The sequence below is a fragment of the Rattus norvegicus genome, chromosome 6 (genome assembly GCF_036323735.1).
Source record: "Rattus norvegicus strain BN/NHsdMcwi chromosome 6, GRCr8, whole genome shotgun sequence".
Lineage (NCBI taxonomy): Eukaryota > Metazoa > Chordata > Mammalia > Rodentia > Muridae > Rattus > Rattus norvegicus.
The window spans coordinates 82,113,494-82,139,009 of record NC_086024.1 but is presented as its reverse complement, the minus strand read 5'-3'; the positions used below and the strand labels follow the sequence as shown (position 1 = coordinate 82,139,009).

The 25,516-nt window shown below is 39.9% G+C and overlaps 1 pseudogene; it reads right to left on the bottom strand.

Annotated features, from left to right (window-relative positions):
* Positions 1-3,389: 3,389 nt before the first annotated feature.
* Ddx21-ps10 (DExD-box helicase 21, pseudogene 10) lies at positions 3,390-4,757 on the bottom strand (annotated as a pseudogene).
* Positions 4,758-25,516: the final 20,759 nt, after the last annotated feature.

The window sequence follows — 25,516 nt, the reverse complement described above, 5'->3', positions numbered from 1 at the left end:
CTTTTAACTTCAGAGCTATCTCTCTAGCCCAAAACTCTTTATTTTCTGAAATATTGGCTTTAGATTCCCTTTTAGCTTTGAATTTCCTTTTAGCTCTAATGTTTTCATAGAGACATTAATTTTTTCCCAATGGCTTAAGTTTGTGCTTTACTGTTTTGTATGCAAAGAACATGGCCATCTTAGTTTATACCTTTGAGGGATTTTATTACATTTGCTATTATGCCTAATATGGCCATTTCCATTTTTCACTTTCCAAAGCATTTTTATTTAACACGAAGAACAGAAATTTTAATGTTTGTTCACAAATCTTTTCATTTGAAAATTTTTTCTCTCTGTGTGTTCTATGTGTATGTGTAGGTTTGTATCCATGTGCAAGAGCATATGTGAATACAGGTACATGTGCCAGAATTACAGGTGTCGAGACCAGAAAGCCAAAAAATGTAATGTTCTGGGAGCTGTCCCTTTCTTTCTTTCTTTCTTTCTTTCTTTCTTTCTTTCTTTCTTTCTTTCTTTCTTTCTGTATAAAGCATTAATATGTTTATTGTGGCATAATACAGCACTTCATACAGAAATACATGATACATGCTTCATTCATTTTAATGTTAAAGCATTTCATATGCAAATGCAGAGAAAGAACTACATAGACAGCTTGAACATAAAAATGGTTTACATTTCAAAAGTCCTGAGTTATTCGATAAAGTGGAAAATGTTTTTCTCTATAGAAAATAGAGTAAAAATAATATTCCCCAATAAGTTCATTTAAACCAAATACTATCCTAATTATATGTATAAATATTGTTTAGATTCTGGGATCCAGAAGAAACCTTGCTCAGGCCTGCTAGAGTCCCTTCAACAACCATCTGGTCAGAGTTCAAGGGAAAAACTGACTCTAATTAGAAAAAGGCACTGCCTTGACCATCAGGAGCTGATCTGCTGTTAGAGTTCTTTTGCCCTGTGATCTAATAGGACCAGTTAGGAAGTAAAGATCACACAAAAGTCAGAGAATGTGCCTGAAGATCCTAGTTGATCTAACAACTGGATAAAAACATGATAGAGCAGGTGATTTTCCTTCTGATCCTGTTCTAAGACTCCCTGTACACAATCTCTAGTAAGGTACCCAGTAGGTGGGGTGCTCCCTAATGAAAGAACATCTGAGAACTCTGGCCATTATTATTGGACTAGGCGCTGCTCTGAGTTCTCTAGTTCCCCCAAAGCTTAAAATGGCACACAATTCATTACGAATTCATTAAGTGGCAATAGTTTTTCAGTGGAGAAACAGACTAAAAGAAGTAGATCTAATGCTGTGGCTTAAGTTCTAGGCCACTGAGAAACAAAATTGTTCCATTCTGACCCTTAAAAATCCCCCAGACTGACCACTAGGAGATATAGTCTGCTGAAGAGCAATGACCTTTAAAATATGCTTCCTCCCACCTCCTCCCTCGTGAAGACGAAGAGCATCTTTGTGCCTTCTTTGAAACATTTTGCAACAAAGCTAACTGAGTCCCCCCTCTTCCCTTAATTGCTTCTTGATAAATCAATCTTCTAAAAGTAGCGCACAGGCAGTTAAATACTGTGTATCTAGTCTCATTACTGAGGGAAAAATATCTAGAGACTTCAGACATGTAGGACTGAACTTTAAAGACACTGGCTCCTATGAAAATGTATGTCTATATACACTGTCTGTGGAGAATTCTCTGAAACACCAGTCATCTAATGAGAAACCGAGAGTATGGGGAGACACTTACGGAGAGAATCTATACTGCTGTGTTCCTCCCTCCCTCCCTCTACACCCAGAGCCTGGCACAAACCTTTCAAATCAGCTAAGTCTCAAATTGCTTTTGAAAAGCATTGTTCAGTATCAGACCTAAGCAGACACATATAGACAGAAGCAATTATTCGTCCAGGAGGACAAGGAATGCCAAGTGTAAGGGGGAATAAAGAGAGCCCACTCAATGGATGCCAGAGATTAAGGCATCCATTAGGGACTTTCTTTGGAGGTCACAAGTAAGAGATGCTTTTAGGGACTAGAGATAGAGTTTCTTTGTGGGGCACATGCATGCTCAGCATGTGTGAGGTTCTGGATTCAGGCCCCAGTATGTGCGCACGCGCGCGCGCCCACGCGCACGCACACACAGAATGCAGAATGTCTTGCAAGATCAACATTTGAGGATAGGCAGGTAGTGGTTAATTTTATTTTGCAAATCTAGACAGTATGTTGGATTAAAGATGCAACGAATTCCTATCACTTTTTAAAATGAAGACACTTGACAATGGCAAGCTAAAGTTCAGACGTTGGTCTCCCTGAAAGGAATGGGGGCTGAACACATGATCAAAAAGGAAGGAGACACTGGGGCCTTTGACAGCGGGGAAGAGCATTGGGGTCCATAGTGTGAACAGTTTGTTCCTTCCTGTCTCTACACATTGACCAAATGCTGTACTAAAACTCCGATTCTGGCCTGTTGTGGATTGCCTTGGTGCTGTTTGTATTTTGATGCTAATCCTGCTCCTCCCCCCTCCCCCCTCCCCAGGAGCGGATCACATACTCAGGTGATTCCTGTGAACCTGCTGCCCAATTTAACTGGTCAAATAAAGGCTAGAGCCTGTGATAGGGCAGTGGAAGAGAAAGGAAGGGCTGGAAGTTTGAGAGAAGGGAGAGAGGAAGACGGAACAGATCTACGAGGCCTGGTGGAGCCGCAAGTAGCTAGGGATTTCATGGCTGGGAAATAGAGTAGTGTAGTGGTACATCTGCCAAATCCAGGCGTGCGGTTTATAGTAACTGAGTTGTGTGTTCTGTGCATGGGCATATTGGGGTTGGAAATTTACTGATACAAATCTGGCTGGTATAAATATAAGTCTCTAGTGTTTTCCTTTCATGGGGCTAAGGGGAGCTGAGTGAGACTGGAGCGGTCATTGACATTCTGTAGATCAGCCACTGGGGGTGGGGGTGGGGGTGGGGTGGGGTGAGGTGGGAGTGGGGGAGGATGGCCCGAGGAGCATGAGCTGTAAACGATTTCAGGAAAAACTTGTTTGGTCAGCTTAGCAAGTCAGCCTTTGGGAACCAGGGCCAAATGGCCATTTGGAGCTAGCCGTGGGGACCGGGCGAGACCATTAGCCAGAGAAAGCATGGGTTTATTTTAAAATTACACACTACACTGGCCTTTGTTTGAGGGGGAGGTCTGTTACTTTTTTTTTTTTTTTTTGCCACCTCTGGTTGCTGTCCTCTGAAGTTTCTATTTCCTGTTTGCTTCTGCCCAAGTCCTATGAAGTTCCTGTTTCCACCCTGCTGTCCTCTGAAAGCACTATGGTTGCCATCCCAACAACCTCTGCTGCCTCCGTATCCTTCCAGGGGTCCTTCCATCTCCAGTTGCCCCATGACCACAGTGATTGTTTCAGTGCAGACATAAAAACAAACTTGCCTTTGAGAAAGACTGGGCATCCGGCTTTATTCATGTATTCTGTGACAGCTCCTGGGCTTCTTTCTTGGTTTCACAGAAGATGACAGAGCACCCTTGATGACCATTGTACACTTGCACAGTATCACCAATACCCACTGCCCTCTCAGTCAATGACACTTAATTACCAGGTGATCTTTTTAATCAATCAAGTCCACTTGTTCCTATGTAGCTTTCATGCGTTTCTTAGCAACGACAGTCAACCAATGAGGGCAAATTGCAGAGCAAAGAATGTTTGGAATGTCTTCAGAATCTTTCTTGTATGTCATACTCAACAACTGGCCAACTTCATCCAGGACCACATGTAAAGGTGAGATTTAGCTTGCCACAGTGCAGGTGGTCTTTAATGCGACCTGGGGTCCCAACCAGGATATCAAGCCCACTCGGTATTTGTTTGAATTGACCACCCGAAAACCAAGACACAGATAACTTTTTGTGATGTCACTGGAGTCTTTGCTTATTTGATTTGCTAATTCTCTTGTAAATGCAGGACCTTGACCCTGTGGGTCACAGCCTCTCTTCCTGTCTTGTAGCCCACGCTGAAGATTTTCAGTTAAAGGAATGGCAAAGAAGAATGTCTTCTCAGTTCTTGTCTGAGCCGGGGCAGTTACATCTTTCCCACTGTGCACACGGTACACTGTCTTGGCTTGTGAAGTTCACCCAATGAGCTTTGAGAAGCTTGACAGCCTCTTCAGATACGGGAAAATTAAAGAAAGATTTTTTTTTCCTGTTCCACAGGAGTTTCCTTCTCTGTCTCACCACTAATTTCTTCACCTGGAGCTTCATTGGAGCCTGAGTTTGATTCAGAATGAGAGAATCCCTTCTTCAGCTTGGGGCTTTCCTCTCCAGTGTCTGCATTTGCTTCCTTTTGTATTTTCATTTTCTTGGATTTAGGAACATCGGCCTTCTTCAGAAGGCTCCTCAGTTTCTATTTCTTTGGTTTTTGTAGAGACCATTTTCTTCTCAAGGGATTCCTTTCCTCCTTGCAGTTTTTTTTTCTTTTAGAAGCAGTGTCATCTTGGGGTGCCTCCTCTTGCTTTTTTGGCTTTCTTGGATTTAGGGGGATCTCTATCATTTTAAGAAGGCCCTTTCTTTTCACTCGCTTTAGATCTAGAGGAAACAGCTGCTTCCATTCCTTCTGTTGTTTCTTCAGGTCTCAGATTTTGGCTTCTCTTTTCTAGTTTTCTTCTCATTTGACCCAGCAGCATCTCTGTGCACTCCTTGGCTGAGTGTGGTCCTAACCCGGACTCGCTGAGGAGTTTTCCTGGGTTTATTTAGCCTGAGTCCCTCCTGCCTGACAGTTCCCTTAACCCTGTGCCCACTTTTTGTTTCTAACCCAAGATTTCTCTCTGGAGCTCTGAGATCTGACTGTCTCTGCGTCTGGCAACACTAAACTGCTCATTTTTTTTTTTTTTTTTTTTTTAAGAAATGTAGGTTCTGGGGATTTAACTCAGGGTCTTGTGCTCCAAGGCAACCATGTTGCTGATTAAACTGTCTACTCAGACCTCTGAAAGCATACTTTTACTCCTATACTTGATGTGTTAGAGCTTGAGAGGGTTGCATAATAAACTCATGTTTGAGTTCCAGCGTTTATAAAAATTTGTACGTTTTATATTTTTATTGTTTTATTTGTAACCAATAAAATTTATTTGCTACATTAATACTTTTGTCTTATATTTTTAGAGATTAATATTATTTTTGTCATTTTCCTGTGAATTTTATCCAAAGTTTGATTTTAACAGTTTTATATTTATTGTAGGCAAGTTTCTTTTAAATCTGTTTATGTTTATTATCCTTTTGTTTGAAATAGATTTTAAAATAGCAATATTTATGATATAACTGATAGATAGGCTATCCTATTTCTGAAACATGCTGGGTGAAATGACTCTTATAATCATTCCATTTGTATAAAATGTCCAGAACAAGTAACTCTGTAGAGACATAAGAGGAATGCTCTTATTGTTATAACACAAATGAAATCCCTTAAAGGATTCTATGGCTGTATCTTAATTTGTGTGTAGTTAATTTATAGTTTTGGAATACAGTGATAGAATAAATAAAGTTTAGATGAATGTATGTGCAGTTTCAGAATAGTCTGTTTAAAAGTGTGTTGGGTCTTTAGAAAAATCTTCAAAGTTCCATGAGACAGGAGAGGAGATTTTCTAGATCCTACCTTCCTCCTTTCCAATGGCCACAAACTACTGTCTGATTTGAGGATTCTGAAAGTATTTTCTATGAGATTGGTGAATACTGAATGCATTTAAAACCTCTTCCGAGGTAGCATGCTGAGATGCTCAGCTGACATTGCAGTTGCAGTAAGCCCCTCTGAGCTGCTGAGATTGATGACTGCTTGGGAAGGGCACACCACAGCAATGCTGGCCAGAACTGCCAGGCTGGGAGGAACATCAGCTATACATCCAGAATTTGTAGGAGAAGACAGAATCCAAAAACAGTGCTTATGATATGCAACATTTGCAGTCTTCCTGGACATTGACAATAGATCTTTTACCCACAGAGGTCTTAGTTACAGCTATCATCCAAACATCTGAGAAGACACCTGCTACTTACAACTTCCCAAATATATCTTATATATATTTGTTAGGAGAAGGGGAGTTGAGTAATTTTGAGAAGCTTACTGTATCATATGAATCTAGGATAGACTGAGAGATTCATGCTATGTTATTGATGATTAATGTCTGGTTTCTTACCACTAGTACATTCCTGGTTATCCAGCCTAATTCCTAATTGTTCTTTACCAACAAGCAAAGTCCTATGTGTTCAAATACCTTGTGTAATAGCTGTTGAATGTTACAGTAAGATTCTCTTGTGGCTATGTGAACATATGTAACTGTACAGGAGACAACTTGTTGTGCTATGAGGGGAATCTTCCCAGCATTTGTAGGGGCTGCCTGCTGATAAGAGTATATTCCCTTCCTTTCTGCTTCCTCAACTTCATATGTAAAACCTGCTGTCTTGTCAGCAATATTTGCCTATGAGATAGTTTTGAGAATAGGAGTTGCAGAATCTCAGCAGAACATGAAAGGAAAAAGACAGTTGCTGGGAAAGCCATCATAGCCTTAGGAGGGAGATCCATGGATTCCTCTTAGCTGGAAGAGATATCTATTAACTTCTTTATTCCTAATTTAATTTTTTCTACTACTTGTTTTAATTCCAACAGATAAAATAGGATTCGCCTATAGCTGTGAAGCCTTGAGGACAAAGAAATCAAATGTGTTCTGGCTGAGAAGTTGTTTTAAAACATTTTTAAAAAATAGAAAAAATTCTGATGTAAATGTCATAACTGAGCATAAACAAATCAAAACTAAGAAATCTAGAATTATAGAGACAGAGACTTTGAAATTGCAAGTGGAGATAAACAACTTAATAACCAATTTGTAAATGCACTGAGTTAAGAGAAGCATAATTTTATTATTCCCATCATTGCACCAAAGGTTAAAAAGTACTGTACCATAGTGTGATGATTTGAATGTGCTTGGCCCATGGGAAGTGGTACTATTAGGAGGTGTGACCTTGTAGGGGTGGGTGTGCCTTGTTGGAGTATGCATCACTGTGGAGGTGGGTTTGAAGCTTTGCCCAGTGTAGAAGAGTCTGTCATCTCCTAGCAGCCTTCAGATGAAGCTGTAGAACTCTCAGCTCCTATTGCACTATGACTACTTGGATGGTGCCAAGCTCTCTTACCTTGATGATAATGGACTGAACCTCTGAATGTGTAAGCCAGCCCCAATTAAATGTTGGCCTTATAAAAGATGCCTTGGTCCTGGCTTCTGTTCAAAGCAGTAAAATCCTAAATAAGACACACAGGTATCAATGTCAAATGTACTTTAAATATGCTGTATTATAAATTCATAGTCTCTCTCCCAGGAGTGCTACACTGCTAAGTCCACAGGTAAGATGAACATTTTTATTCCAATAACTGGCCAAAGAGGGACCTGCCAGGAAACCACAGTGCTCAGGAACCACGAGCAACTGGGGACAGACTCCTTCCAGTCTCTATCTGCATGCCCCTTAGTTAACCCTGTGGCATAGCTTTCCGGACCTAAATCCCACCCAGAGAGAGCTGGTCCCCCAGGAGTGCTGAAACACCTAAGATCACAGGCTCACAGGAAGGAAAGGCTCCAGTCAGAGACATCAGGACCAACTAACACCAGAGATAACAAGATGGCAAAGGCAAGTTCAAGAACCTAAGCAACAAAACCAAGGCTACTTGGCAACATCAGAACCCAGTTCTCCCACCATAGCAAGTCCTGGATACCCCAAAACACAGGAAAAATGAGATTCAGATTTAAAACCACATCTCATGATGATGATAGAGGACTTTAATAAGGACATAAATAACTCCCTTAAAGAAATACAGGAGAACACAGGTAAAGAGGTAGAAGCCCTTAAAAAGGAAACACAAAAACCTCTTAAAGAATTACAGGAAGACACAACCAAAAAGAGGGATTGAACAAAATCATTCAGGATCTAAAAATGGAAATAGAAACAATAAAGAAATTACAAAGGGTGACAACCTTGGACATAGAAAACCTAGGAAAGAGATCAAGGGTCATAGATGCAAGCATCACCAACAGAATACAAGAGATAGAAGAGGGAATCTCAAGTGGAGAAGATACCATAGAAATCATTGACAAAACAGTCATAGAAAATGCAAAATGCAAAAAGCTCCTAACTCAAAATATCCAGGATATCCAGGACACAATGAGAAGACCAAATCTAAGGATAACAGGTATAGTAGAGAGCAAAGACTCCCAAATTAAAGGGCCAGTAAATTTCTTCAACAAAATTATAGAAGAAAACTTCCCTAACCTAAAGAAAGAGATACCTATGAACATACAATAAGCCTGAAGAGCTTTAAATAGACTGGAACAGAAAAGAAATTCCTCCCATCACATAATAACCAAAACACCAAATGCACAAAACAAAGAAAGAATATTAAAAGCAGTAAGGGAAAAGGTTAAGTAACATACAAAGCAGACCTATTAGAATTACACCAGACTGCTCAACAGGGATTCTAAAAGTCAGAAGATACTAGGTAGATGTCATACAGACCCCAAGAGAACACAAATGCCAGGCTACTATATCCAGCAAAACTCTCAATTAACATAGATGGAGAAACCAAGATACTCCATGACAAATCCAAATTTACACAGAATCTTTCCACAAATCCAGCTCTACAAAGGATACTAGGTGGAAAACTCCAACATAAGGAGTGAAACTACACCCTACCAAGAGCAAGAAAGTAATCTTCTTTCAACAAACCCCAAAGAAGATACCCACAGAAACATAATTCCACCTCTAACAAGAATAACAGGAAACAATAATCATTTGTCCCTATTATCTCTCAACCTCAATGGTTCAATTCCCTAATAAAAAGACATAGACTAACAGACTGGATACATAAACAGGATCCAGCATTTTGCTGCCTACAGGAAACTCACCTCAGTGACAAAGACAGACAGTACCTTAGAGTAAAAGGCTGGAAAACAATTTCCAAGCAAATGGTCCCAAGAAACAAGCTAGAGTAGCCATTCTAATATCGAATAAAATCAACTTTCAACCAAAAGTCATCAAAAAAGATAAGGAAGGACACTTCATACTCATCAAAGGAAAAAAGTCTATCAAGATGAACTCTCAATTATGAACATCTATGCTCCAAATGCAAGTCACCAACATTCATAAAAGAAACTTTAATAAAGCTCAAAGCACACATGGTACTACACACAGTAATAGTGGGAGACTTCAACACCCCATTCTCATCAATGGACAGATCATGGGAACAGATACTAAGCAGAGACACAGTGAAACTAACAGACGTTAAGAACCTAATGGATTTAATAGATATTTATAGAACATTTCATCTTAAAAGAAAATGAAAAAACCTTCTTCTCTGTACCTCATGGTCACTTTTCCAAAATTGACCATACAATCAGCCACAAAACAGGCCTCAACAGATACAAAAAGATTGAAATAATCTCATGCATCCTATCAGAGTACTGTGGACTAAGGCTGATCTTCAATAACAACAAAAATAACAGAAAGCCAACACACACATGGAAGCTGAACTCAATGATAACTTGGTCAAGGAAGAAATAAAGAAAGAAATTAAAGACTTTTAAAAATTTAATGAAAATGAAGACACAACATAGTCAAACTTATGGGACACAATGAAAGCAGTGCTAAGAGCAAAACTCATAGTGCTGAGTGCCTCCAAAAAGAAACTGGAGAGAGCATACAATAACCGCTTGAGAGCTTTAGAACAAAAAGAAGCAAATACACCCAAAAGGTATAAACTGCAGGAAATAATCAATCTTAGGGCTGAAATAAACCAATTAGAAACAAAAAGAACTATACAAAGAATCAACAAAACCAGGAGCTGGTTCTTTGAGAAAATCAACAAGATAGATTCATGCAGTAGAGAGTTAATATCCAATATGTACAAAGAACTCTAGAAGTTAGATACCAGAAAACCAAATAACCCTATTAAAAATGGGCTACAGAGCTAAACAAAGAATTCTCAACTGAGGAATACTGAATGGCTGAGAAGCACCAAAAGATGTTTAACATTCCTAGTCATCAAGAAAATGCAAATCAAAACAACCTGAGAGTCCACCTCACACCAGTCAGAATGGTTAAGGTAAAAAATTCAGGTGACAGCAGATGCTGGTGAGGATGTGGAGAAAGAGGAACATTCCTCCATTGTTGAGGGGATCGCAAGCTGGTACAACCACTGTGGAAATCAGTCTGGCGGTTCCTCAGAAAATTGGACATAGTACCACCTGAGGACCTTGCTATACTGCTCCTGGACATTTACCCAAAAGATGCTCAACAGATACTAAGGTCTCATGCTCCACCATGTTCATAGCAGTCTTATTTATAATAGCCAGAAGCTGGAAAGGACCCAGATGCCCTTAAATAGAGGAATGAATACAGAAAATATGGTAAATCTACACAATGGACTACTACTCACCTACTAAAAACAATGACTTTCTGAAATTCTTAGGCAAATGGATGGAACTTGAAAATATCATCCTGAGTGAGGTAACCCAATCAGAAAAGAACACAAATATGGTATGCACTCACTGATAAAGTGGATATTAGCTCAAAAGCTCGGAACACCCAAGATACAATTAGCAGACCACATGAAACTCAAGAAGAATGAACACCAAAGTGTGGATGGTTCTGTCCTTCTTAGAAGGGGGAACAAAATATTCAAGGGCAGAAATACGTAGACAAAGTGTGACACAGAGACTGCAGGAAAGGCTATTCATAGAGTGCTCCACCTAGAGATCCATCCCATATACAGATACCAAACCCAGACACTATGGCAGATGCCAAGAAGTGCTTGCTGGCAGGTGCCTGATATAGCTGTCTCCTGAGAGGCTCTGCCAGTGTCTGACAAATACAGAGGTGGATGCTCATATCCAATCATTGGACTGAGAATGGAGTCTCTAATGGAGGAGTTAGAGAAAGCACTGAAGGAGCTGAAGGGGTTTACAACTTATAGGTAGAACAACAATATCAACCAACGAGACCCTCCCTCTTCAAGCTCCCAGTGACTAAACCACTGACCAAAGAGTACACATGGACAGATCCATGGTTCCATTCACATGGGTAGCAGAGGATGGCCTTGTTGGGCAACAATGGGAGTAGAGGCCCTTGATCCTGTGAAGATTCCAGACCCCAGTGTAGGGGAATGCCAGGGTGGAGAGGCAGGAGGGAGTGGATGTTTGGGTGGTGGAACATTCTCATAGAAGCAGGGGAAAGAGGGATGGGATAGGTGGTTTCTGGAGAGGAAACTAGGAAAGGGGTTATTATTTGAAATGTAAATAAATAAAATATCGTATAAGAAAAAATGAATTCATAGTCTCTTGCTTTTGACCTTATATCTCTCTCAAGACAAATATTAAAAGCCCCAAATCAAGGATATTGTCTCAGTAGGTTGGACACAATAGTATTGGTTAAAGATTAGAAAATGTACATGGTAGGAATTCAATAGACTTGAGAAAGTCAATTGTTGGTGTAAGTTAATTGGGTAAATTCCATGGACTGTCATTTGAAACCTTTACAGGTGTTCTGGAATTATAAATATATTTGGATTTTCAGAAGAATAATATTGAGATGAAGTTTGCCCATACAGGCAGAAACATTGCTTATGGGAAAGCTGGTTTTTACAACATACTTAATCAGACTAACATGATTTTAGAAAGGTGAGGATTATTAGACCACATAATGCTTATTTTCTTCTGTCAACATTCATGATCTTTTAATTTTTTCAGTCTTTTGGATTTTGATCCTTAGTGTTATATTTTCTGAGAAATCATTCCTGAGAAGGAATTTCTATTTTCCTCATACATGAATGTCAGCTTGACTGAATACTGAAAACTACAAAATAGTTCTTTTCTTAAAATTTTGCGCACATTTCTCTGAAGACAGAGAAATAACAGTATATTACTTGTTTGTACATATTAGTGTGCATTTATTTACACTTACCTCCTTTCTTTGCCTAAATGTTTATTGAAATGTTTTTTGTCTGAACCCAAAATGTGTGTCTATTTGTTCATTTTACTTGAGGAGTAATGAGATCTTTAGATTAGTGTATATGGTAGTTTGAAAGAACATGGCTCCCATAGGCTTATAGGCAGTGGTCTTGTTAGAGTAGGTGTGGTCTTGTTGGAGGAAGTGATCTCTGGGGCAGGCTTTAAGGTCCCAGATGCTCAAGCCATGCCCAGTGTGACAGTCACTTCTTGCTGCATGTAGATCCAGATGTAGAGCTCTCAGTTCCTCTCCAGCACCATGTCTGCCTGCGTGCTCCCACGCTTCCTACCATGACAATAATGGATGAACCCGCTGAACTGTACGACACCCCCAGTTAAATGCTTTTTATAAGAGTTATCATGATCAAGGTGTCTCTTCACAGCAATAAAACCCTAACTAATACAGTATGCATTTCAGTTGTTTTTTTCCCTTTGCTTTCTCAATTATTTGACTCCCTCTTAGAGTCTATAGTTTGTATCTTCTGTCTCTGATGCCTATGTCTAATATGCTGACGTGATTTCTACTTGCTTATCTCTATACATTATGATAGAATCTTCAATTTTGTGCTTACATCACAATTAAATTTTCTTGTTAAAGTTTGGCCTAAAGTGTCTTAAACTCTGATTGCCTTATTGGTTTTCTTCCATCATACCTGGATTTTTATTGTTGTTTTGTTTTTCCTTTAATCTCAATAATTTTTGCATATGCTTTTCTTATGACATTCAGATTATATATCCTACTGTCAAAAGTTTTCTTGAGTGTTAATTGACTTCTGTAGAAAAATATTTTAAGAGGACAGTTTTTCCATTCAAAGACTTCTTGATTACAAACTTATTTATCCACTAACTTAACCAAAATTTGTTGAGTCTTTTTAATATAATATTTCTATTTATTGATAACTTCATGCATGTATATGATGATTTTTGTTCATACCTTTCACTCCTTAACTTCAACTCCTCTCTCCAGGATCCCCAACAACATATATCCCTTTAAACTGGATGAGCCTCCCTCTGTCTCTCTGTCTCATTCATATCTGTATATGAGGTACATGTATTTGTTTATATCTATATCTAGCGCTCTTTATATCTATCTATACATAACTCTATTCTAACACTATATTTAGTGTTGTCTATATGCACACTGGTGCGAGGCCACTCACTGGAGCATAGAAAACATATTAACCCTCACATCCTTGAAGAAAACTGATTCTCTTTCTCGCAGCAGTCATAAACTAATACATGTTCAGTTATTCATGCTGGGATTTTGACTGGCATGATCTTGTACAGGTACCCACACCTGCTGTGAGTTCATGAGTGTAGTGGCCATGCCGTGTCCAGAGACAGCATTTCATAGCAGTCCTCACGAACCTCCAGTTCTTCATTTTTTCTGCCTCTTCTTCCGTGGTGTTTCCTGAGCCTTAAGGGTGGGAGCCTATATCGATGTTCTGTGTAGGGTTTTTTATTTACAGCTATCTTTTCACAACATTTCAAACCGTTATGAGTTTCCACGTTTGCTTTTGCTCACTAAAGAAGAAGCTTCTCGGGCTGGAGAGATGGCTCAGTGGTTAAGAGCACCGACTGCTCTTCCAGAGGTCCTGAGTTCAATTCCCAGAAACCACATGGTAGCTCACAACCATCTGTAAAGAGATCCGATGCCCTCTTCTGGTGTGTCTGAAGACAGCTACAGTGTACTTATATATAATAAATGAGTAAATCTTAAAAAAAAGAAGCTTCTCTGATTGAGGTTGACAGTAGCAGAGGCATACGGGTGTGCACATAAAGATTTGGAAAGGTAGCTTGGCAGCGTCACTGTTTAACAGAACAGCAAAAATAAATTCCATGGGCTTTTGACCGGGTTTACACTGCTAGGTATGAGTTTCCTGCTGTGGCATGGACATCACATCTAATCAGAAAACAGGTGGTCACACTAGCATCTCACCTGGTAGGTTGGTTTTGTAGCCTGCAGTAGACAACAGCATTGATACCTTACTCCCTCTGTGGCATGTATAGCACCTACAAAAGCAAGCCATCAGGGAGGGGATTCTGATTAGTTCTATTATTAGTCCTAGACTTGTTTAGTCTTTACTATGGCTGGTCTAAGAATGGTTCACAAATGTTTAGTAGATAACAGAATCAGGCAATCAAACTCCCTGGTAGAGTTTATGGTCTACATAATAGAATATCTGACATAGTGCTGTATAATATAGAATGAAGAACACAGAATCACAGAGCAGCGGTGCTTGTGGGAAAAATATGTCTATTTGAAAAAGCCATTTGCCTGTCTTCCTTTTTGGGAAAAGTAGGAAAGTTCAGGTTTTTTTCATTGTATTTAATGATCACGTGGTAATGGTGGTAAGGTTGTATCAGGGCATTCTAGAAAGTAGACATGGGAAACAACCACACTAATTTAAATTGTGTTTTGTAAACTCTGTGTGTTCTTAACAAGTGAGTGAAAATATGGACATTGGTTATTATTTGAGTTTACTTGTGTTAATTCAGAACCAGAATGTCTGGTTTTTGTCTTCAGTTCTCCCCCTTCTGTCAGTGTGGCTGAATAATAGTGAGTGATTTCCTTTTCCAGTTAGACAACGTCTCAGATCTTCTCCTCAGAATATTGACTTTCAAGCAGAGCAGATGCAGCCCAGTGAAATAGGTGAAGCTTAAGAGCATTTCATAGGGATACAGTCAGGGCTGATGCTTCTTTTTCCACAAATAAGAGATAATTTTACTTCTGCCCCTTCCAAGAGCTAATCCAGAGTTATAAAGATACTTCAAGTTTTTAGAAAATGTCTGCCTGCAACTCAAATATTTTATAAGCTGTTGGAAAGTGACAGGTAAAATAGATTTTTTGGGGCAAAATTGCATTTTATGAAGGTGATACACCTTCTACTATAGGATTTCCTGAGATTGATGGTTTTGAGTTTTTGCACTGGGCAGCATGGATCCATTTGCGGAAGACAGTTCTAAATCTTCTCTGGATACCCCTTTAACTCTTAGCACTGCCTTTGCAATTCCTCTGACTACAAGCATCAATGTCCTCTGTTACCTTGGGGCTTGTAAATGACGAATCTTTCTCATGGTTATGACTTTTATGCTTTTTAGGGTCTCTGGAAGATGTTTCCCATCAGTAGACAGGGTCTTAGATATCTTCTATGTCCCCAAACCCCAGAGCTGTCATTTTGTCTTCAGAAAGAAGTGGAAACCAGGGCATATGATGGTATGGAAACTTTTCCTCTTTCTAGTCTTATATTGACTTTCTTCCTATTGGAAGAAAGGCATGTTGTTTAAGGGCTATATGATACAGTTTATACAGATAAAACACGAAGAAGTAATTCTTAAATTTAATTGATGAAAATGTTTTCTCAGATACTTTAGTGATGTAATGATAGGTTGGGAAGAGTAGGTTATGAGGATAACATGATAAGAGAGATAGGAGTGCCAACTTGTATACCACACTGGAAGTCAGTTTAGCAGTTTCTCAGGAAATGGGGGAATAGTTCTACCTCAAGGCTATACTACTCTTGCACATACACCCAAAAGATGTACCACCATCCCACAAGGACACATGCTCAACTATGTTCATAGCAGCTTTACTTATAAAGGCCAGAAACTGGAAACAACCCAGATGTCCCTTAACTGAAGAATGGATAAAGAAAATGCGGTACGTCTGCACAATGGACTAGTATTCAGCTACTAAAAACAAGGGCATCATGAAATTTGCAGGCAAATAGATGGAACCAGAAAATAACATTCAGAGTGAGGTAATCCTGACCCAAAAAGATATGCATGGTATGTACTCACTTATAAGTGGATAGGAGCCATAAACTGCAGGATACCCATGCTACATACAGTCCACAGACCCAAAGAATCTAAATAACATGGAGGGTCCAAGGGAGGAATCTCACTCAGATGGGGAAATAAAGTAGTCATTGGAGATGGATGGATGGAGGGAAGTAGGTGGGAGCAGGAACAGGGAGGGGAACAGGGCAATGAGCAGGTTTCAGGTGTATGGGGAGATCTGGAAAAGTGAACAGAAATTGGTGGCAGGCGACGGGGGCACATCTCTAGGATGTGGCAGATACCTGGGATGGGGGAGGTTACAGGGAGTCTATGAGAGTGACTTTAGCTGAGGCTCCTAGAAATGGGGAATATAGAGCCAAAAGTGGGCACCTCCTTTAGCTACACAGGATTCCCAGTGGAGGGATAAAGATAGCGTCCAAACCACAAAGCTTTAGACCCATTTTTTTCCTGCCTACGTGAAATGCAGGAAGAAAGATGGAGCAGAGACTGGCTGGCCAGCTAGAGAGCCGTCCCACAGGCAAGGCCCAATCCCTGATGCTACTAATGATGTCCCTCTATGTTGCAGACGGGAGCCCAGCATAACTGTCCTCTAAGAGGCTCCACCCAGCAGCCGACTGAAACAGATGCAGAGACCCACAGCCAAACATTAGATGGAGCTCAGGAAGTCTTGTGGAGGAGTTGCGGGGAAGGACTGAGGGACCTGGAAGGGATAGAGACTCCACAAGAAAAATCAACATTGTCAATTAACCTGGACCCCTGGCCGGGGCCCAGAGACTGAACCATCAACCAAAGAGTATACATGGGCTGGACCTAGTCCCTCTACCCGCAATATGTATCAGATGTGCAGCTTTGTTTTCATCCAGGTCCCCCAACAACTGAAGTAGGGGCTGTTCCTGACTCTATTGCCTACCTGTGGATCCTTTTCTAACTGCACTGCCTTGTCTGGCCTCGCTGGGAGAAACTGTGCCTAGTCTTCCAGTGACTTGAGATGCCAAGGTGGTTTGGTACCCCGGTGAGGGGACTTCCCCCTTTCAGAGGAGAAGGGGAATGGGAATGGGGTAGAGACCCTCTGAGGGGGGACTGGGAGGAGAGGGGCTGCAATAGGGATAAAAAGTGAATAAAAATTAATGGAAAAAACATGTTGAAAGGAATCTGGGAGAGCTGGAAGATTAGACATCATATTGGATTGAACAGCTGACTAAAGTTTGGAAATAAAGAGAACAAGAACATTTTCCTACTCGATTAGCTGCTTCTCCAGTCCTGGAAACTACATCAAAACTGTAAGAAGCCTTTTCTACCATTGGACCGCTCAACTTTCTATATCATCAGACTGTACTTGCTACTCTGACTGCAATACAGGTAGCTGCCACTACTCTAGTGGGATTTTTCCTCCAGGCAAATTTAGTAAGATGAATCCTACAGGAAAATCTACAAAAGCAACCCCAGTAGGATACGTAGTGTTCCCAGTGTCAGGTGCAAGGCCCACCATCCCAGCCTTTATCCTTACCCATGCCTCACTCCCTTCCTGCCCTTCCTGCTCTCCCCACCCCTGTCCACGGGGAAAGGCAAACCTGGAGGAGCTAAGCATATGCACTCAATGGTGTTTTCATACCACTCAGCCACCAACTGCTCCTCACCCTACTACTCAGCAACTATGGCTGGGTGCAGTTAGCCTCTGTTACACACAGCTCAGAGAACAGTCACGAAAACTCCACACACAGGGGAGCTGGAAGTCTGCAAGAGAACAACTGGACTGTGAAAATCAACATGGAATACAGCCGGAACCAAGATCAGCGGGAGACATTAGTGGATCTGTCAAGGAGATTTTAGATTGCTGAGGTAAAATAATATGGCTAAAAGCAATTTATACAAGAGTTTATTTTGGCTTATACTTTGTTTTACTTCATTATTTATTTATTTATTTATTTATTTATTTATTTATTTATTTATTTTTATTCTTGAGATAGGGCTTTTCTGTGTAACCCTGGCTATCTTGGAACTTGCTCTGTAGATCAGGCTGGCTTTGAACTCAGAGATCTGTCTGCCTCTGCCTCCTGAGTACTGGGATTAAAGGCATCCACTACTTGTGGTTCCTAAGGGACGAGCATAGTGTTACAGAGGGAATGAATGCAGCAAGTGAAGTTCTTATTGTACAGATCTTTTACTTGCTTGGTTAAAGTCACACCGAGGTACTTTATATTATTTGGATCTATTATGAAGGGTGTCGTTTCCCTAATTTCTTTCTCGGCTTGTTTCTCTTTTGTGTAGAGGAAGCCTACTGATTTACTTGAGTTAATTTTATACCCAGCCACTTTGCTGAAGTTGTTTATCAGCTTTAGTAGTTCTCTGGTGAAACTTTTGGGATCACTTAAATATACTATCATATCATCTGCAAATAGTGATATTTTGACTTCTTCTTTTCCGATCTGTATCCCCTTGACCTCCTTTTGTTGTCTGACTGCTCTGGCTAGAACTTCAAGAACTATATTGAATAAGTAGGGAGGGAGTGGGCAGCCTTGTCTAGTCCCTGATTTTAGTGGGATTGCTTCAAGTTTCTCTCCATTTAGTTTAATGTTAGCAACTGGTTTGCTGTATATGGCTTTTACTATGTTCAGGTATGGGCCTTGAATTCCTATTCTTTCCAGGACTTTTATCATGAAGGGGTGTTGAATTTTGTCAAATGCTTTCTCAGCGTCTAATGAAATGATCATGTGGTTTTGTTCTTTCAGTTTGCTTATATAATGGATCACGTTGATGGTTTTTCGTATATTAAACCATCCCTGCATGCCTGGGATGAACCCTACTTGATCATGGTGGATGATTGTTTTGATGTGCTCTTGGATTTGGTTTGCCAGAATTTTATTGAGTATTTGACAAAATTCAACACCCCTTCATGATAAAAGTCCTGGAAAGAATAGGAATTCAGGGCCCATACCTAAACATAGTAAAAGTCATGTACAGCAAACCAGTAGCTAACATTAAACTAAATGGAGAGAAACTTGAAGCAATCCCACTAAAATCAGGGACTAGACAAGGCTGCCCACTTTCTCCCTACTTATTCAATATAGTTCTTGAAGTTCTAGCCAGAGCAGTCAGACAACAAAAGGAGGTCAAGGGGATACAGATCGGAAGAGAAGAAGTCAAAATATCACTATTTGCAGATGATATGATAGTATATTTAAGTGATCCCAAAAGTTCCACCAGAGAACTACTAAAGCTGATAAACACCTTCAGCAAAGTGGCTGGGTATAAAATTAACTCAAATAAATCAGTAGGCTTCCTCTACACAAAAGAGAAACAAGCCGAGAAAGAAATTAGGGAAACGACACCCTTCATAATAGACCCAAATAATATAAAGTACCTCGGTGTGACTTTAACCAAGCAAGTAAAAGATCTGTACAATAAGAACTTCAAGCCTCTGAAGAAAGAAATTGAAGAAGACCTCAGAAGATGGAAAGATCTCCCATGCTCATGGATTGGCAGGATTAATATAGTAAAAATGGCCATTTTACCAAAAGCGATCTACAGATTCAATGCAATCCCCATCAAAATACCAATCCAATTCTTCAAAGAGTTAGACAGAACAATTTGCAAATTCATCTGGAATAACAAAAAATCCAGGATAGCTAAAACTATCCTCAACAATAAAAGGACTTCAGGGGGAATCACTATCCCTGAACTCAAGCAGTATTACAGAGCAATAGTGATAAAAACTGCATGGTATTGGCACAGAGACAGACAGATAGACCAATGGAACAGAATTGAAGACCCAGAAATGAACCCACACATCTATGGGCACTTGATTTTTGACAAAGGAGTCAAAACCATCCAATGGAAAAAAGATAGCATTTTCAGCAAATGGTGCTGGTTCAACTGGAGGTCAACATGTAGAAGAATGCAGATCGATCCATGCTTATCACCCTGTACAAAGCTTAAGTCCAAGTGGATCAAGGACCTCCACATCAAACCAGATACACTCAAACTAATAGAAGAAAAACTAGGGCAGCATCTCGAACACATGGGCACTGGAAAAAAATTCCTGAACAAAACACCAATGGCTCATGCTCTAAGATCAAGAATCGACAAATGGGATCTCATAAAACTGCAAAGCTTTTTAAGGACAAAGGACACTGTGGTTAGGACAAAACGGCAACCAACAGATTGGGAAAAGATCTTTACCAATCCTACAACAGATAGAGGACTTATATCCAAAATATACAAAGAACTCAAGAAGTTAGACCGCAGGGAGACAAATAAACCTATTAAAAATGGGGTTCAGAGCTAAACAAAGAATTCACAGCTGAGGAATGCCGAATGGCTGAGAAACACCTAAAGAAATGTTCAACATCTTTAGTCATAAGGGAAATGCAAATCAAAACAACCCTAAGATTTCACCTCACACCAGTGAGAATGGCTAAGATCAAAAACTCAGGTGACAGCAGATGCTGGCGAGGATGTGGAGAAAGAGGAACACTCCTCCATTGTTGGTGGGATTGCAGACTGGTACAACCATTCTGGAAATCAGTCTGGAGGTTCCTCAGAAAATTGGACATTGAACTGCCTGAGGATCCAGCTATACCTCTCTTGGGCATATACCCAAAAGATGCCCCAACATATAAAAAAGACACGTGCTGCACTATGTTCATCACAGCCTTATTTATAATAGCCAGAAGCTGGAAAGAACCCAGATGCCCTTCAACAGAGGAATGGATACAGAAAATGTGGTACATTTACACAATGGAATATTACTCAGCTATCAAAAACAATGACTTTATGAAATTCGTAGGCAAATGGTTGGAACTGGAAAATATCATCCTGAGTGAGGTAACCCAATCACAGAAAAACACACATGGTATGCACTCATTGATAAGTGGCTATTAGCCCAAATGCTTGAATTACTCTAGATGCCTAGAACAAATGAAACTCAAGACAGATGATCAAGATGTGAATGCTTCACTCCTTCTTTAAAAGGGGAACAAGAATACCCTTTTGAGGGAATAGAGAGGCAAAGATTAAAACAGACACAGAAGGAACACCCATTCAGAGCCTGCCCCACATGTGGCCCATACATATATAGCCATCCAATGAGACAAGATGGATGAAGCAAAGAAGTGCAGGCCGACAGGAGCCGGATGTAGATCGCTCCTGAGAGTCACAGCCAGAATACAGCAAACAGAGAGGCGAATGCCAGCAGCAAACCACTGAACTGAGAATAGGACCCCCGTTGAAGGAATCAGAGAAAAAACTGGAAGAGCTTGAAGGGGCTCGAGACCCCATATGTACAACAATGCCAAGCAACCAGAGCTTCCAGGGACTAAGCCACTACCTAAAGACTATACATGGACTGACCCTGGACTCTGACCCCATAGGTAGCAATGAATATCCTAGTAAGAGCACCAGTGGAAGGGGAAGCCCTGGGTCCTGCTAAGACTGAACCCCCAGTGAACTAGTCTATGGGGGGAGGGCGGCAATGGGGGGAGGGTTGGGAGGGGAACACCCATAAGGAAGGGGAGGGGGGAGGGGGATGTTTGCCCGGAAACCGGGAAAGGGAATAACACTCGAAATGTATATAAGATTATACTATAGCAGTGCTCATGGTGTACCAGTATAGTGCCCATTAATATCTTATACACATGATTGTACTTGTGCAGCATTACACCGTGAAGTAGTTGCATAGCATGGATGTATTATAGTATGTAATATCATATATGTATGATATTACATATAACGCACTAGTACAGCACTATACATGAATTAGTAATAGACAGAGGCATGTGTTAGTACACTAGTATCCATGGATGTTGTAGTACAGCAGCAGACACAGATGAAGTAGGAAATGGATGTATTAGGAGTGCGGAACATAAATAATAAACTGTCAGCAGTGTACCTGGATGTCCCAGCTTGGCTGTGCACATTTGTGTACTAACACAGCACCACACAGGGATGTACTAGTTCATCCTCACATGTGGTTGGTGGATGTACCTGTATAGCAGAACATCCTGATGTAGTAGTATAGTAGGCTTATGGACGTATTAATGTATTAATGTATCCATACACATACATAGCACAGCAGTGCACATGTGTGTACTGGTACTGCAATACTCAGGGATGTACTAGTACAGCACTGAACATGTATGCACTAGTACCATTGTACACACAGATGTATCAATACGCAGCACACATGGATTTACTGTTATCTATCATACTGGACTCAGAGTGCTCTAGATATACACCCAGGGGTGTCTCTGTTTCATAAACACTTGCTTATTCTTTCAGAATTCCTGGGTTTATTATTCTTTGTAGTTCACCCCCTCCTCTGCTTTCTTTTATCCACTGTACTCCTCACCAAATGTCTTCTTCCAACATATTCCCCTACTTTCTGGTCGTCGTTGTTGCTTTGTCCCACTGCATTTAATTCCGGTGGCTTACATGAGCATGGGTTGGGTTGTTTATTGGATTATGGTGAGTTCCCAGAGGCCACATCATTGAAGAGCACACCTTCGTCTCCTATCTCATTGCTCCTCCCTGCAGGGTAGAATTTTCTTAGGAAGGACTTAAAACATTTTCATTCTGTTTCCCCAGAATGGTTCTCAGGAAATTCTCCTAAATTCCTGGATTCAGTGTGTCAGGGAAGGGCTGTTTCTTTCTAGATAAAGCACTAAATCCTTATTTTGCAGTAATGTAGCTGATTGGTTCCACACTCCTGGTCTGTCAATTTCTCTGTCAATTTCCAACAAAGCTACTGTGTCAGTATTGAATTACAGAAAATGAGGACAGTGTGACCACAAATTATTTGTTGTGTATAATTTATTGTAAGCAACTTAAAGGCATGAGACCTTAATTGTAAATATCTAGCAGTTCTTTGGTATGAGAGAATAAATCATAAATAAACAACAGAGTATGTTCTTTCTGAAAAATTGGCCATATTTATGTGGAACCCCACATTGGTTTTAGTTCCTAAGAGGCAGAGTTTATTTATTTATTTATTTTTATTTTTATTTTTTATTCCTTGTGATGGCCAGTAGGGACCTGGTAAAACTATTGCAATTTTATAGGCACACAATAAAAAAAATGTTGAGGAGCTCTGTACTTTCTGTTAATAAAAGAGACGTTAACATTAGGGTTGATAATAAATTAAAAAAAATTATGCTTAGAGAAATTTCATTATGGGCTCTGGATATGCAAATTGCAGTTAGTAATTGCTATGATAAGTGATATCTGGTGTCAACTTTATATAAATGTCAGCAATTAGCAGCACATATATGTTTTTGTCATCTTCAAAGCTGACTGGTTCCTACTTGTTTTGAAAATATGTCACTCTTTGAAGAATATTCAGGAAAGACCTATAATTTGCTGACATCAATCACTTCTAGAGTTGAGCCTGCAGGATTTTATATGACGGTCTTTGCACAGCTAGCCAAAGTTTAATGTCTCTTACTTGTCACATAAATTTGTCACATTGCTAATTAGTGATGAGCATGCATCTTTGCTAATTATTTGAGATATTCAACCTCATTATGTTATTTGATCATGTTTCTGTACTAAATATTGGGCCAAGTTTCAGAAGCCCCATCCAGTTAAATTAACATTAATATTTTATAAAGTTAAATATATTTCATTTTCTGATGATATATATATATATATATATATATATATAATTTCCTTTCCTGTCTTTTTATTTGTGCAGAGCTAAGAGAAATTGTTGGTTAAGTGAACTTAAAGTGTTTGTATCCTCCAGTAGATTAAACACAAGAGAAATTCTTTGAATGTACTGTGCAATAAAATTAAAAAGAAAAAGAATGTGCTGTGCTATAAAAAAGCCTACTTTTTTTTTAAATGACAAGGAACATTGAGTTACCTGTTAGAATCCAAACTGGATTTTGCTAAAAGTTTTCAATCAGGGCTGTTAAGTTAAAATGCACTCTCTTACCTGATTTTCTCCAAGGTTGAAGGAACATTTAAGTTAGAGGCTCTAAAATTTCAGATGTTCCAGAGTCAGTGATTGTGTCCCTACGGAGACCACTAATAAAGGGAATGGTCAGGAAGATGGAGGAGGGCACCCAACCTCCAGACTCTCCAGGAATTAACTGTAGAGTTGAAGAACAGCTGTACTGTGAAGTGGGTTGTATTGAGTAGTTTACATCAAATCATAAGGGAGATGCTTTAAGATATAGGTGTTAGAAAAGGCTTATGAAAAAGAACTCCAAAAGCTCAGGAAATAATACCAAAAATTGAAAAATGAAATTTTATGAAATTAAAAATTTTCTGCACAGCAAAGAAAACAATTACTTGAAATGAAAACATCTAGTTTCTCTGGAAAGTTAGTTATGTCAAATAATGTTTTGCTGGGGCACACAGGTGAAAGGATGTCTTGCTAAAGCAAACACATGAAAGACTATTATCCTGAGGCACACACAGGTGAAAGGATGCTTGGATATAGCAAACACGTGAAAGGACACTTGATGAAGGAGTATAAATATGACCCCACAGACAGTGGGAGGTGAGCACTGAGCATTGGTTTGGTTTGCTTCACCTTGCTATTCTTTGCTAAGGACACACATGTTTTGCTTTTCATAGTGTTGTTGAGTTTAACTTGAGGTAATGCTGCCATTGAGAGAAACTCACCCAAGAGATGCTTGTGAGGTTCCTATTAGAGCTTGCCACCTTTGTGGCCTCACCTCAGGCCAGTTGTGAGCCTGATGGTTTCTTCAAGACTGAACTACAGCTGCCTGGTGTCTGCTTGCTCAAAGGTCTGGACTGTAACTGCCAGTTCGTGCCTGGTGTCTGCCTGCTTAGAGGACTGCTCTGCAGCTGCTGATCATATTTGGTGTTTGCTTCAGGACTGAGCTGCTGCCCAAGAAGATAGAGCTCACTCCCAAAGAACTACTGCTGAACAGATCTACTTCCCTTAGATCCTAATAACTTTTCTCTTCTACTACCTCTACTGGTGGTTGGGCCAGAGGAGAGCTTGAACCATTATTAAAAGTAGGTTGCAAAAATTTATGTCTATAATTACTGAAGTAGGAGAACAGATATATGCAATAGAGGTCTTTTTTCCTATGGCTGAGAATAAAATATAAAACTATCAAGAACTACCCCCCAAAAACAACAAACAACAACAACAACAACAAACAAACAACATACAACAACAACAACAACAACAACAAAAACCCTCCCTAAGTTTCCCAAATTTAAACAATCTCAACTAATGAGCTAGTTAAAATGAGCAGACAATTCTAAAAACATGGACCGGAAATGGCTAGTAACAATAAGAAAAGTGTTCAGCATCCTTAGCCATCAGGCAAATGCAAGTTAAAAGTACATGGAGAGTCCGTCTCAGCCCAGTCAAATGTTCATAAAGAAAACAAGCATCAACAAACTCTCCCAAGGGAGTAGGAAATAGGTGCCCTAATACACTGCTGGAGGGAGTATAAACTAGTTTTCCTCAGCCCCAGGAAGCTGAACAATAATGGTGGAATATGAAGTATTTTGGTGGACTATGGGTAAGAGACATTTTCTTTTTAGGAAAAGTTGATTTCAGTCTTTTGATCTCATTGCAGCTCTTAGTTAACCTGTTCTTCTTGCTTTTGGTGGTATTATCCCCAGTTCTTTTCCTTTTCATGCCCCATGTATTCGTTAACCTATCTCTAACCTTCCTTATTGTCTATTGTTGCCTCTTGGTCTCTGTCCTAGGCTTTGGTTTTAACC